The sequence below is a fragment of the Triturus cristatus genome, chromosome 4_2 (assembly GCF_964204655.1).
Source record: "Triturus cristatus chromosome 4_2, aTriCri1.1, whole genome shotgun sequence".
Lineage (NCBI taxonomy): Eukaryota > Metazoa > Chordata > Amphibia > Caudata > Salamandridae > Triturus > Triturus cristatus.
In genome coordinates, this window is record NC_140586.1 from 899071479 (window position 1) to 899084034 (window position 12556).

At 51.8% G+C, this 12556-nt stretch overlaps 1 protein-coding gene across 11 annotated transcripts in view; it reads right to left on the minus strand.

Annotated features, from left to right (window-relative positions):
• ST3GAL3 (ST3 beta-galactoside alpha-2,3-sialyltransferase 3) overlaps positions 1-12556 on the minus strand; it is a 1226061-nt gene that overhangs the window by 1208940 nt on the left and 4565 nt on the right. Inside the window, exon 1 of one of the 11 annotated variants that reach the window (XM_085602935.1) lies at positions 11676-11694. The exons of 8 other annotated variants lie outside the window; for them this stretch is intronic. The gene's annotated coding sequence lies outside the window, so the exon portion shown is untranslated. Of the gene's footprint in view, positions 1-6581; positions 6601-9016; positions 9036-11675; positions 11695-12556 lie in introns of those variants that run through there. 2 more of the 11 variants (XM_085602936.1, XM_085602937.1) reach the window with 2 other exon arrangements.

The following is a 12556-nucleotide window of genomic DNA, read 5'->3' on the forward strand; positions in this document are numbered from 1 at the left end:
GTGGCAGCGGCATGCATCGGTCCACTCACCAGAAGGTAGTCCAGCCGTGAGTAGGTTCGATGTGCGTGTGAAAAGTAAGAGTAGTCCCTATCCGTGGGGTGCATGGAACGCCAAAGGTCGTGTAAGTCCATTTCCGCAATCCGGGCCTTCACAGCCTGGGACAGTTCCCCCGTCTGCGGAAAGCGCTGCGCCGATCTGTCCATCACAGAATCGAAGATAATATTAAGGTCTCCCCCCAAAATGACGTGGCGGTCGGGGGAAGCAGTGACATCCACCAACACGGAGTCTAGGAAACGCTCTTGGTGGTCGTTTGGGCTATAAACGGAGCCGACCGTAAACGCTATGCCCCCTAAGCGCATGCGATACGCAAGAAGCCTCCCCTTCTGTTCAGCACATTTATACAAAACCTCCCCCCTAAAGGAGCTCGCTAGAAGAATGGCTACCCCCGCCGTCTTGTTCGCTGCCGAGGAGAAGAACTGGGTAGGGAACTTAGCAGAGCGCAGCCTATGGCAATCCCGGGACAATAAGTGGGTCTCCTGTAAAAGGCAAATGTCCGCCTGCGTCCCCTCCAGCAAAGATAAAATCGCTCTGCGCTTCACAGGGTTATTCAGACCCTGAACATTAAGGGTCACTACCTTTAGGGCCGACATTCCTCTCGGGGATCGGGAGCGCCGTGCAATGGGCAGGGGATCAGCGGGTGGGGCGCGCGGGGCAGCCGCACAGGACAAGCCATAACATACCAAGCGTGGGCATGGACAACATCGGACGGGACCTCCCCAACCCCAGAACAACCCCTACACCCCCCCAAAACACAACCCTGGCAACTAGCCAAACGCAAACTCAAACACCCCATTGTCCCAGTCAAGCCCCAAAACGGGCAAGTCCGTAGAAAGGAACGAAGTGGACGTCCAGCCACTCACCTCCAGCCGCTCCCCCCCAACCCCCCCGCCCCGCACCCAGCATTTAAAGAAGCTAAAGGCATCTCCCCCCGGAGTGAGTATTAGGCCGTCAAGGCCACGCCGGTGGAGCCGGCCGAGTCCCTGGCCGCCGCCCTCAAAGCGTCGGCCATGTCCGCCCTGATGGTAGGGGAATCAGGACGCCCTACGCTGGCCGCTGATCGTCGCCTCGCCGACCTCCGCCGGCTCCGTCTCTCCGAGGCCCTCCACGACGGTGTAGCTCCTTCCTCCTCCGCCGCCGTAAGCCCCAAGACTCCGCAAATGTCCTGCAAGGAGCGTAGCTGGTGTAGCACCCCGTTCCATCGAAAGATCAGGCAGAAGGGATGACCCCAAGAGTACGGCGTCTCGTGTTCTCGCAAAAAGTCAGTGGCAATCCTGAAGGACCTGCGTTTCTGCAGCGTGATGGCGGAGAGGTCCTGGTAAAGCGCCACCGGCCGTTCCCGGAAAGTCAGGGGCTGTTTCCTGCGGGCCTCAGTCGTGATGCGTTCCTTCAGCGGGAAATCGGGCAGGAAGGCCAGAATGTCCGGTGGAGGTGCCGATGATTGGCGCTGCCGGCCAACCCTATGTGCCCTATCAATGCGAATGGGGAAGTCCGCAGCTTCCCCCAGGATCTCTCGGAACAGGTCCCGCAGGTAGCTCCCCAGATCGGACCCCTCGTCTGCAGTCGGCACACCACGCACTCTAATGTTGTTCCTCCGTGATCTGTTCTCAAGGTCCTCAGAGTGGGCCTGGAGCTCAACACACTGCTCCCGGAGGCGGAGAACGTCCTGTTGAAGGTGGACTATCTCCTCCTCCCGGCGTTGGGCCTCCGTCTCCACCGCTTCAACGCGCTCGCCAAGGCCCTCCACTTCCCTGCGCACTTCCCGGACCTCGCTGGCCACCTCCCGCTTCAGTGTCTGGAAGTCCTCCCTGAGGGAGCTAAACAGTTCCTCCATAAAGGTCCTCGTGACGGGTGGTTCCCCCCCCAGTCACGTCCGCCGAGGCCTGGGAGGTCCCCGGCGAAGGCTGTGTTCTGTCCCGCAGTTGCTGGGCCCTGCCAAGCATGTCCGGCAGGGTGCGGTCCCCCTTCTTCGAGCCTCCTCTTCCAGACATCGCAAGCACTACGGTCGGGCACTGGTCCAGCCGCCCCAGGGATGCCCAGCTGCTGGCAAGCACTCGACGTGGGTGTCCCCCCACAAGCAGGGTCGCTGCGTCACAGGTGACAAAATGGCGGTCCAGCCCGGTCACCGCCAGCCGCGGGTGCCCATCCGAGACAGGAATGGAAGCTACAGTGGGGGGCTCCTCATCAGCACAGCCCCCAAAAAGTCAGCCCGGCAGCAGCGGCGGTCACATACATCCGCCAGCAAGGGCTCGGGGGAAGGCCAACACCACTGATCCCACGGGGACAAGATGGCGGCAGGGCGAGGCAGGGCAGAGCGACCAGGCCCGACGACACCACCGGGGCCCCCAAAACGCACAGCAATCAAATAGGTTCCACCGCCGGTTTCAGTCTGTCACACGCAGGGGCCCAGATGGTCCGACCCCAACAGAGAGTCCGCCGTACTTCGGCCAAGGGACAGGGGCCTACACAGTGCGAAGTGTCGCCGACACAGGTCCGAGTGCCAAAGCACCCGTCCTAAGTCTTCCACACCGTCGGGTCCCCTCCCGCAGGGCTCTTTCACCCTCCGTCGAGCGACGGGCCAGATTCCCTCCAGATCGCAACTTTCAGCACCAGGCCCAGCCGAGGCGCCCGGACAGCACTCCGATGCGCTCCGCCTCTCAGGCCCTCCTTCGCTCCTCGAGCTCGATCGGACTTTTTGGGGGCTTCCCCCGAGGCGATCAGAACCAAAACGGCAACAACGGGCGCACCAGGTGCTCCGCCACGCTCCTCTTCCACGCTGAGCCTCAGCGGGGGGAGAAAAGCATAAGAAAAGGGCTCAAGCTTGGCCGGGCCGGAGGAGCTACGGGAGGAAGCGTCCGCTCACCCCGCCATCTTGGCCACGATATATGTGCTGTTTTTGACCATTTTTGAATTAAAAACACAAAGTCACTTATGATTCATGTTTATTTGATGTAATTTTGTTTCTGTGAGTAGATATACAAATATATTCGAAGAATTGGACTTTATAAGTGGCCGTATTATTGCAGACTAACTTAGAGACTGCTTATGTTAACTATCAGAGTGCCGCGGTACAACATTTTGTGCAAATAATTACAAGATAATCTAGAGTGCTGAGCCGTATATATTGCAAATGCTGTTAAAGACTTTGACCTGTGGGGAAGGTTAAGACTTGTGCATCTTTTTCTAACTTGTTAAAACCTACTTTGACTCTAAGTGCCACAGTCGTTGCCTCAGTCTCTTCTACAATCACTTGTTGCATTAAAAAGCATGGCAACTAGGATTCTGTGCGCTGTGGTGGCGGGGGTCAAAGGAGGGGCTAAACAGAAAAAAATATTCGGAAATGTGTTGCTTTTTCACCTTTAGCCACCTGCATATAAAAGAATGCACACACCTTAAATTACAAATAAATACGAATTAAACTCCGTGCTGGGAATGCGCTCTTTTACGTTCCGAAACCTCACTTGGTTAATGTGATCACAACGGATGTCCCTTTGTGAGACCAGAGAGTCACAGAACTGAACTCTGGTTGGCGCAATCAGAAATAATGACTTGTGTATTTATGGTGCTATGACGTCTCCGTTTATAATACAAAGCACTATAAGTATGCTAGTAATTATTTAAAATTATATTACACGCAGTTTAAAGGTAGGCTGCCAAAAAATGATCTAGTGATTAGGATAAAAGACGCGCTTTCAAAGAATGCAGTTTAGCATTAATCGCAGTGTGACGGTGAAAACATTGGGATTAGTTAATTAAAAGGAGGCTTTCCAAAACTCAAACCCTTACATTAGACGAATTGAACAAGTTTACATTTGTCAGGTCACGTGGCAGGTACCTTGTGTGTAAATTACTAAAAGTAAAGGCAGAACCTTTCTAGAACGGGTCATTTGAGAACTCTGCTAATAAGGTGGGGGGGGGGAGGGGCAGCTGCTGCGAGGGCGCAGAATGGTGCCCGGATTCCCTTACACAAACTGGAGGATGTAACGCTCCACGTGCTGGTGTCCAGTCTGGAGTGCAGGACACGCCTCGGTGTGTGGACACCGTGACAGGCTTGGCTGGGCCGCCGGGGGTTGGTTCTCTGCCCTGCTGCGTGGTGATGCTCGCAGGAGCGCGGCATCCTTTCAAGCCCCGAACACGGGCCCTTTTGTTGAACAAGCAGCACAGAGCCCGAAGCGCTCTTCAAACAGCCTGAGTGGTGCACAGAACCTCTGCTGGAACAAAGGCCGATTGTAAAGACACACAGCACGGATCAGACCTCTGAGAAGCCCTGGTAAACATGGACTTACTAGTAGCACAGACCACACGTGGTTTACTGGCTTGGCCCCTGCACTGTTTCCACCCTGGTCTGGGCCCTCTCATTCATTGCTTCTGTACGGTTCCTTTTTTCCAGCTGACTCAGCATTATTTGTGTTCCATTCGCTCTCCTCTGTAACAGACAGAAGGGCTTATGATAAAAGCATCGGTAAAGCCAGTTGGTCTGTTACCTGGTCAGTGCTCGTTTTGCTCTGTAGTGGTTTTGTAAAGGTTTATTCTTGGCCAATCTGTTTGGGCCGTGGCCAATATAAAATAAATGGGCAAAAGCAAAAATACATTTTGGTCTCAAAAAGTGCACATTTGCTAGAAGGCGAGGGATGTACTTGGTGTGTAGGTGTGCCCCTTCTGGAAGCGTTTGATGGGGCTGAGTTGCGTCACCCACACCGGTGTTAGCCAATGGCGGAAGAGGGCCGACCCTTACCTTCATTATTGTGTGAAAAAAATGGAAAAACGCAATAACAGATGAATGGATGGATGAAGAGGGCTGGCTGGAAGCCCCTTTGACTGTAAAGGCTATGAACTGTGTGCTGTGCTTTTAAGATCAGAAAATTGAACAAAAGAAAATTACACCATTAAGAAACTAAAGTCCATTGTGAATCTTTTGGGAGACATTGTATCATTGTTCATTTTCAGTTATTGACACACACAATTGTCTGCTACATATAATCACAGCTGTGTGCTGAGCCATTCTGTTTCTTATATTCTATGATTTGTTTTAGTAGAATCAAAAAGTGGAATAGGAGGCAGAGTGCACAGTTAGGGCGACTTTATGGGGTCACACTGCCCAGCATTCAGGGTTTACACTGCCAGCTCCAGACAAGTACAGGACTAAATGTGACTCAAGGACGGACATGGAGTGAGCGGCAGTAGAGCACAGCATGAGTGACTTCATGAGGGTCACACTGCCCAGCATTCAGGGTTTACACTGCCAGCTCCAGACAAGTACTGGACTAAATGTGACTCAAGGACGGACATGGAGTGAGCGGCAGTAGAGCACAGCATGAGTGACTTCATGAGGGTCACACTGCCCAGCATTCAGGGTTTACACTGCCAGCTCCAGACAAGTACAGGACTAAATGTGACTCAAGGACGGACATGGAGTGAGCAGCAGTAGAGCACAGCATGAGTGACTTCTTGAGGGTCACACTGCCCAGCATTCAGGGTTTACACTGCCAGCTCCAGACAAGTACTGGACTAAATGTGACTCAAGGACGGACATGGAGTGAGCAGCAGTAGAGCACAGCATGAGTGACTTCATGAGGGTAACACTGCCCAGCATTCAGGGTTTACACTGTCGGCTCCTAAGGCAGATAAAGGAGTAAGTGTGCATTAAGGACTGACATGGAGTAAGAGGTATAGCCGAGCGTATGCGGGTCACACTGCAGACAGAGAAGGACACCCTCTTTTCCAAGCCAGGCTGTGTGCACCCGAGGGCCCTAGAATGTGACGTCAGCTCGTGCACAGTCACCTCTCTTTCGGGAATAAGTGTAGGCCAGTGGCCACCAGTGTGAGCGCGCCACTTGCCACGAGGCTTGTGAACAAGGGGTAGTGTGTGCGCGGGTGGAGCGTGGGCTGCTGCAGTCAGGCATAAAATAGCGGTGTGCACGAGATGCACATGACAGAGCTTGCAACACAGAGGTCAACTCTGGGAGGGCCCCTTTAGAAAACGACACCCCACATTCCTACCGAAAACCGCTCAGGAGACCAGAGACCATTCTGAAGAAACCCTTCGTGAACAGAGAGGGCATTCAAACAAAAGAGGAGATCTATGAAGCAGACAACCCCTGCGGACCCGGCCCCGCTCACCTGCCGTCATAAAACGGGATATCAACTCTAGGGCTGGGCTAAACTACCGCTCCTCGTGCGGAACACACCAGCAGCAATTTGTTTTAAACAACTACGCCTGTGACAGTTCCACAAAGCAATTTTAGTTTTCAATGTTACCCTCACAAGTGATAAGAAACTTTGAAAATTCATAAAAACTGAAGTTTCTTGAAGAATCTAAAAGATGTGAATTTCTGCAATTTGTCATACGCGTACATAAACACCTAGTAAAATCTCAGAGTCTGGTAGCGAGGGCTGCCGCAGCCTGTACACCCAAGGGGCAGGTGTGGCGGCCTCCGAGGGTGCGGCAGGTGAAGGAAGCAGTTACCTATATTCCGGAACATTGCTAAAGCCGAGAACGCTTCCCTTCCACCCTCGTTTCTCACCGTTGGGGATCAGAGAAGCCGCGACCCGCACCCTCTCCGGCTCCTGCTCGGAATGTGACAAACGGGTATTCAAGGTGATACGGGGCTTCATGGCGCTCGCGGCTTCCGCTTATCTGCTCTGCTGGGGTAATAATTAGCTAGAAATAAATGGTATTGATCGCACAGCTGGGGAGCGCTGCTTACAGCCTTCGATGGGCACAAGTATACCCACAGTCCAGCCAGCATTTCAAATCACCCCCAAACTACTGCCTGCTCTTGGCACATCCGACCAACGACGGCGCTCACACCCCCACCAGCCCTCGGCCTGCACCCGACACCATGAACCTGCCCTCACAAGGCCTAGTTCAGACGCACCGCAGCCTGGACCGCGTTCAAGAGAGCTGAGAGCAAAGGACCCACCGATGGGGACCGACCGGGGCGTGAACACAACCTGCGCGAGAACAGGAAGACACTCACAGGGCAAGGCGGCATGTACTGCGAGAACAAGCAGCCATCCCCAGCATGCCCCGGGAGATACCCCAAGATAGCACGTGACGTCACCGCAGACAAGCCGAGCATGTGCACTGCTCTCGCCCTACCACACAGGGTGCTTTACTAAAAACCAGCTTTTCATAACAGTCCTAGTCAGTTCTGCCATTCACAAGCACTGGGCACCAGAGGTCTTGGCATCGCCAGTTGTAAGAGCGCTCCAGTAGTCTGGGGGCCGGGTCCGCCCTGCTGGACGGACACTCGTGACACACAAGGCTCCGCGATGCACAATGAACTCACCGCGCCAACGTGCAGCTCTCTAGCTTCAAGCAGATGTCTCAAACTGTTTACTCCCTTAGAAACCATGTGACTCCGACCTATCGCCAGCAAGAAGGAAACATAAAGGTACGGGAAACACCACAACAGACGCAACAGGTGCTCACAAACTAGCAAGACGTTCGCAGGGGTGTTTGAAGGAAAGCCGAGCTTACGCTTACGCTTTGGCCTGGCAGTTCGGGCTGGACTGTTCCCATGGGGCACAGGGTCAAGACTGATTTGCATATGGCTGGGTCTGAACTGGAAAGGCATGGTGAGCTAAACGATGGATTTAGGCCCAGATCTCTGTACTGGGGTGAATGTATGACATTGTTCTGCATTCTGTCCATCAACAGTTCTTTTTCCAGCCGCAACTGGTGCTCACAAACTAGCAACAAGTGGAAAGCCGAGCTGCATGAGCGGGCATAGCGCTTACTCCGGGTGGAGCCCCGTCAAGCACACGAAGGTGTTGAACATATTGAATTACTTTGGTCTGATTAAAACCGGAATATAGCAAACATTGCACCCATCAAATGAATGAACCATCATTTCCTGCTACGAGCTGTATTCGAGCCGGAATGTTTCATACCTACACCAGTGTACAGGCCCCTTTATGAAATACAACCCGGCTTCATTCCTTTCGTGGCTAATGGTGTCACACAGCAAGCACACACACTTATTACATGTACACAAACAAGAATGTAATTGCCTCTAATGTCCTGCTGACAGGGGTGCCCAAAACTCTGGGTTTGTAAAGGCCGCCGTCCAATGGGCGTGGTCAGGTACGCATCAAAAGCACCAGCGTTCCCTCGCCGAGACTGCACAGCCCAGACAGAATGAGTCGATCATGTCTATGGTTTAGTGAATTCAACATTTCCAGTGTGTGGGAATCCACAATTCAATCCGACCCTTGGATTACAGAATCGACGAGGTATCTCTGAGCTGGCGATGGAAACAGTTTGCCATTACTGCTTAAAAAGACTCCCCACCACCCGTTAACCACTGCAGCTCAAAAGTGCTCTCCACCACACGGTCCTTGACACGCGCCGTTAACCCAGAGGCCCCCGTGAGTGAGTGAGTGAGTGAGGGCGGGCGGGGTTTCGAGTGTCTCGCTGTATTTACAGACAGGATTTATTTTAGACTGCAGTTCCTTTGGCAGTGTTCGGAGGCTGGGGAAGCCCCGCCAGGCCAGGCGGTGTCCCGCTTGTTGTGTCTGCTAACGCTCGACCACTAGTCGGGCTTAGTCCAAGCTTATACACGGTCCTGAGATTCTCAAAAGAAACAGGCGTCGAATTATAGCTCCTTCTATTCAGTTTAGGCTTCTGTATGCACTCTCAGCAGACAGCGGAGCTCCGAATATAACACTGTAGAAACCTATGCGGAGAAGTGAAGCAAAGGCGGTCCCTGACCAGTGCTTAATTTGAGCCGGTGGTAGGAAGGTGTGTGTGGGGGGGGGGGGCTACCGACCGTAGTTTTGGGGATCGGCACTTGTTTCAGTGCATAATATATTTATCAAGAGCAGGAGAGGGAAAACAAACTAAGGAGAAAGGCGGTAGAAGCAAAAGACGGCAACCCGTCACAAAGGGAGACAGTAGGAACCTACAAGTGTAAGATAGAGGAGCAGGGGTGCCTGCTAGTGGATGGAACACTACCTTCCATGGTATTCGGCCCGCCAACGTCTGCTTGCACCGACCGCCTCCTGAGCACAGCTTCGGGCACCGGCACTCACTGTTTCACAAATTAAAGCACTGTACCCAGACACAATGCCCGTCTCATCAGACGCAAGATTTATTGGAGCTGTCGGCTGCAAAGGCTCTACAACCACACACGGAGGGCGGGGTATATATACATACACACAGACACCTTTATACAGAGCTTTAAGTGGGCAGTGCAGCAAAATACCAGTGGGCGGCACATTATGCCAAGCACAGATTTTTTTGTTTACGTGTTTTTAAGCCACGCCCTTAATTACATTGGCCACGCCCCTATGAGACCCCCCCCCCCTAGTTCTTTCCTCCCACTTACAGCCCTGCCTTTCTAACACTCCCGCTTCCCTTGCATTAAATGTCAGTACACAAAAGGTACCAATAAGTAACAGTAATGCTCTCTAAAATGTAATAAAGGTAACATTCGCTAACAAATAAAACGATAACAGTAACAGAAGTAAAGGTAAAGGACCCATAGGCCCGGTACACCGGTAGAAACTGTGCCAAACAAAAGTACTCTCCATTGAACACAAGTGGAAACAAACTAGCACCGGCCATCATTCAAGAACGCTGGCGGCCTGCGATCCCTCACACTTCTTTCTGTCACCCTTATTACCAGAATAAGGAGCTATAGCGCTCGCGCCTTGTTCAACGTGTGAACGGATATCACTCACCCCAGCCTTCAACGTGTGAACGGATATCACTCACCCTAGCCTTCAACGTGTGAAAGGATATCACTCACCCCAACCTTCAACGTCACTCACCCCAGCCTTCAACGTGTGAACGGATATCACTCACCCCAGCCTTCAACGTGTGAACGAATATCACTCACCCTAGCCTTCAACGTCACTCACCGCAGCCTTAAACGTGTGAACGGATATCACTCACCCCATCCTTCAACGTGTGAACGGATATCACTCACCCCCGCCTTCAACGTGGAACGGATATCACTCACCCTAGCCTTCAACGTGTGAAAGGATATCACTCACCCCAACCTTCAACGTCACTCACCCCAGCCTTCAACGTGTGAACGGATATCACTCACCCCAGCCTTCAACGTGTGAACGAATATCACTCACCCTAGCCTTCAACGTCACTCACCGCAGCCTTCAACGTGTGAACGGATATCACTCACCCCATCCTTCAACGTGTGAACGGATATCACTCACCCCCGCCTTCAACGTGGAACGGATATCACTCACCCCAGCCTTCAACGTGTGAACGAATATCACTCACGCAAGCATTTGACGTGTGAACAGATATCACTCACCCCAACCTTCAACTTGTGAACGGATATCACACCCCAACCTTCAACGTGTGAACGGATATCACACCCCAACCTTCAACGTGTGAACGGATATCACACCCCAACCTTCAACGTGTGAACGAATATCACTCACCCCAGCATTAAAAGTGTGAACGGATATCACTCACCCCAACCTTCAACGTGTGAAAGGATATCACTCACCTCAGCCTTCAACGTGTGAACGGATATCATTCACCCCAGCATTCAACGTGTGAACGAATATCACTCACGCAAGCATTCGACGTGTGAACGGATATCACTCACCCCAACTTTCAACGTGTGAACAGTTATCACACCCCAACCTTCAACGTGTGAACGAATATCACTCACGCAAGCATTCAACGTGTGAACGAATATCACTCACCCCAACCTTCAACGTGTGAACGAATATAACTCACGGAAGCATTCAACGTGTGAACGAATATCACTCACGCAAGCATTCAACGTGTGCACGGATATCACTCACCCCAGCATTCTCCCCTTCAGTTACAGCTGAGCGATTAACATTCCTTTCCCTCCCAAAGTCACCATCCTTCATCAACATACAACTACTACATGCAGGGCTTTAAGTGGGCCGGGTCCTGTCGGTGCCCAGTTCTAAGAGGCAGGTGCTGAGACAGGTGCCTATCGGGCTCTCCATTTTTGACCTCACGCTCAGGGTGAAAATATACATGTTACCTCTGCAGCAGTGCCACCCTGCACTGCCTTTGAAGTAACTTCAATCAGACTCGTTATGGTACTTTCACAGTCTCATCATTTCAAAACTGAAGCATTTTTAGTATTACATACAAGGAAGCCATATTTGTTGCTTATCTTACGCAGCTAACAACCATTGGCAAAGGCAATAGCCCTGGCCTGTTGTGGGTGTTATGTTACTTATTGTAGTAAATATCTGGATGCAATGACAGAAACAGCAAGATACCGGTCAGGCGGCGCACAATACCAAGCACAGATTTTTACCTTACGAATTCATACGCCACGCCCTTAGTTACATCGACCACGCCCCTCTGAGACAGACCGACCGCCCCCCCCCCCACAGTTTTTGACATCCCACTTAAAACCCTGACTACATCTATCTACTTCAACACTGGCCTGTTCCCCCCTTTCTGATCAACGGCCACACTGCGCCGACTCCGATAGGATGGGGCGCGGATGGAAAGGCCCTTTACACATAGACAAGCTCTTCTTATGATTGCTATTTTAATCTTCACCCAGTCACCCATTTTCACAGCATCCCTCTTCCTTTCGGCATTTCTTCCCACTTGGCTTGTCTGGCCCCCCTTATCCACCCATTCTTACAAGGTCTCGTGCTGGAGCCGGGGCATATATCTTTAACAAGAAGGCGTCCATCAACCTCCACGAGTGAGTAACTCACTGAGCTAACTTGTAGTTCTCTAGTCACGCGATATCCTGAACAGAACAAAACAGTAACGGATACAACACTGTCCGCCCCGCCCCCCCCCCCACAGTGGCCGGGTGACGTCCACTCGAGTCACTCCATCAGTGATGTGCCTACAACTGTTGTTGTCTGACCCAGGCAGCGTCTACAATGAAAAATGCATCTTTAAGTGGCTGTGAATTTAAAGCTCAAAGTCTGAGGTGAAACTAAAGCACACCCTTTATTGTGCACTTCCTTAAAATACTTTAAAATCATCATTTCTGCTTTACACCAGGACACTACATAGCTCCCAACTTTCAAAAGCAAGAATAAAAAAAAAACCTCCTACTCCAAAACCTTATCTGGAATCCTGTCTATGAGACTTGGGGGCATATCATCAACGGCCAGCGATAATATCGCTGGCCGCTCTTAGCGTTAAAATGTTTAACGCCGGCGATCGCAGATAATTATTGCCATGCTAGCGCTGTATTAACAACGCTCAGCGCAATGGCGATAATTATCCTAGCAATAGCGATGTTTCCCATGGAACATCGCTGGTTTTCCAGCGATGTTCCATGGAAAACGGCGATACCCTTGATAATAGGGGCCTGTGGTCTTAGCCACACAATCCACCCCCCATGTTAAGTATGCCTGAGTCAGGAATTTAACAGACGTTAAATTCCCGCGTTAAGGCATACTAAACGCGATTTAAAAATCGCTTTCCCGCATTGTAAAAATCACGAAGCTGCCTTCGTGATATTTACCCATGTTGTTTCCACAGACACGCCTACTTTGCATCTCA